The 2500-nt window shown below is 54.1% G+C and overlaps 2 non-coding genes across 2 annotated transcripts; both read right to left on the bottom strand.

The window, feature by feature from the left end:
• Positions 1-261: 261 nt before the first annotated feature.
• On the bottom strand, positions 262-415 carry LOC145746797 (5.8S ribosomal RNA). The gene has a single exon (XR_014281566.1). It is a non-coding gene; the product is annotated as a 5.8S ribosomal RNA (ribosomal RNA).
• A 245-nt stretch (positions 416-660) lies between these two features.
• On the bottom strand, positions 661-2470 carry LOC145746987 (small subunit ribosomal RNA). The gene has a single exon (XR_014281742.1). It is a non-coding gene; the product is annotated as a small subunit ribosomal RNA (ribosomal RNA).
• Between the last annotated feature and the right edge of the window lie 30 nt (positions 2471-2500).

Here is a 2500-nt window from a genome sequence, read left to right on the forward strand (position 1 = left end):
AGCACCGCCCCGCGGCTCCTACTCGCCCTGCGCGAATCGCGACCGACGCGTCGAGGCCCCCAGCTCGAGGTCGACAGCGCCGTCGTTGCGACTCGGGCGGCAAGCGGACGCGGCGCGGCTCGCCGGCCGCCACGCATCGCTGACGCGAGCCCGAATACCAAAACTTTCCACCTTCAACCGAGCGGCGATTGCCCGTCGCCGGGCATACGCACGCGAGCCGAGCCGTCGCGGAGCCGATCCCGCCGGCCGTTGTCGTTTCTGCGACCCTGAGACGGACGCGGTCCCGGGATGAACCCGAGGCCGCAATACGCGTTCAGATCGTCAATGCTCAATGTGTTCTGCAATTCACATTAAATCACGCAGCTTGCTGCGTCCTTCATCGACTCGCGAGCCGAGTGGTCCACCGCCAAGAGCCATCGTTTGTTTGTTTGCTTTTCGCTCTTCGATTCCTAACCTCGATTCGCCATCCGGCTGAAAAAATCGCGTGACGCCGAGCGGGTCGCGGTCGCAACAAATAGTGCGACAAGCCCGCGCACCGCATGAAGCCTTCGGGCACTCGACGCCGACAAAACAAGTTCCTGATCGCGGGGCGGCGGACGCGCCGAGGCACGTCGCCGTCCCGGTGTTTGCTCTTTCGCTCTTCGATTTTTTTTCTCGCGCTAATGATCCTTCCGCAGGTTCACCTACGGAAACCTTGTTACGACTTTTACTTCCTCTAAGTAATCAAGTTAGATCGTCTTTTCGGGCCAAGACCCAACCGTCGCCAGTCGAGCCCGGGCCCAATCGGAGGACCTCACTAAACCATTCAATCGGTAGTAGCGACGGGCGGTGTGTACAAAGGGCAGGGACGTAATCAACGCGAGCTAATGACTCGCGCTTACTGGGAATTCCTCGTTCAAGCGAAATAATTTCAATTCTCTATCCCTAGCACGACCGGGGTTCATCGGGTTACCCAGACCTTTCGGCCAAGGCGAACACACGTTGATCCGGTCAGTGTAGCGCGCGTGCGGCCCCGAACATCTAAGGGCATCACAGACCTGTTATTGCTCAATCTCGTGTGGCTAAACGCCACTAGTCCCTCTAAGAAGTTAAACGCCGGCCGGGAAGGCCGCGTAACTATTTAGCAAGCCAGAGTCTCGTTCGTTATCGGAATTAACCAGACAAATCGCTCCACCAACTAAGAACGGCCATGCACCACCACCCACAGAATCATGAAAGAGCTCTCAATCTGTCAATCCTCGCTGTGTCCGGGCCGGGTGAGATTTCCCGTGTTGAGTCAAATTAAGCCGCAGGCTCCACTCCTGGTGGTGCCCTTCCGTCAATTCCTTTAAGTTTCAGCTTTGCAACCATACTTCCCCCGGAACCCAAAGACTTTGGTTTCCCGCAAGCTGCCGGAGAGGTCGTCAAAATAACGCCCCCCGATCGCTAGTTGGCATCGTTTATAGTCAGAACTAGGACGGTATCTGATCGTCTTCGAACCTCTGACTTTCGCTCTTGATTAAAGAAAACATTCTTGGCAAATGCTTTCGCAGTCGTTCGTCTTGCGCCGATCCAAGAATTTCACCTCTAACGGCACAGTACGAATGCCCCCGTCCGTCCCTCTTAATCATTACCTCGCGCTCCGAAAACCAACAAAAAAGAACCGAGGTCCTATTTCATTATTCCATGCAACACTATCCAGGCGAAGCGCCTGCTTTGAACACTCTAATTTTTTCAAGGTAAACGTCCCGGCCGCCGCCGACACTCAGTCAAGAGCACCGACGGAAAACCGGAGGTAAAGCCAGAACGAACAGTGCACGCCTTGCGACGGACCGAACGCCTGCGCCCAAAATCCAACTACGAGCTTTTTAACCGCAACAACTTAAATATACACTTTTGGAGCTGGAATTACCGCGGCTGCTGGCACCAGACTTGCCCTCCAATGGATACTCGTTAAAATTTTTACAGTGTACTCATTCCAATTACAGGGCCTCGTTAGAGTCCTGTATCGTTATTTTTCGTCACTACCTCCCCGCGTCGGGAATGGGTAATTTGCGCGCCTGCTGCCTTCCTTGGATGTGGTAGCCGTTTCTCAGGCTCCCTCTCCGGAATCGAACCCTGATTCCCCGTTACCCGTAAGAACCTCGGTAGGCAGATACCGTACCGACGAAAGTTGATAGGGCAGACACTTGAATGATCCGTCGCCGGTGCAAGACCGTGCGATCAGCAAAGTTATCCCGAGTCGCCAACAAGACGAGCCGAAGCCCGGCAGGTTTTTGATATGATAAAGGCGCGCCTCCCGCAAGGTCGGCGCTTTTTGCATGTATTAGCTCTAGAATTACCACAGTTATCCAAGTAAAATTTACGATCAAATGAATCACGACTGATTTAATGAGCCATTCGCAGTTTTACCGTACGCAAGTTCGTACTGAGACATGCATGGCTTAATCTTTGAGACAAGCATATGACTACTGGCAGGATCAACCAGGTAACTATCGGCCGACAAAATACGCGAACGGAG

The sequence above is a fragment of the Corella eumyota genome, chromosome 3, assembly GCF_963082875.1.
Source record: "Corella eumyota chromosome 3, kaCorEumy4.1, whole genome shotgun sequence".
Taxonomy (NCBI): Eukaryota; Metazoa; Chordata; class Ascidiacea; order Phlebobranchia; family Corellidae; genus Corella; species Corella eumyota.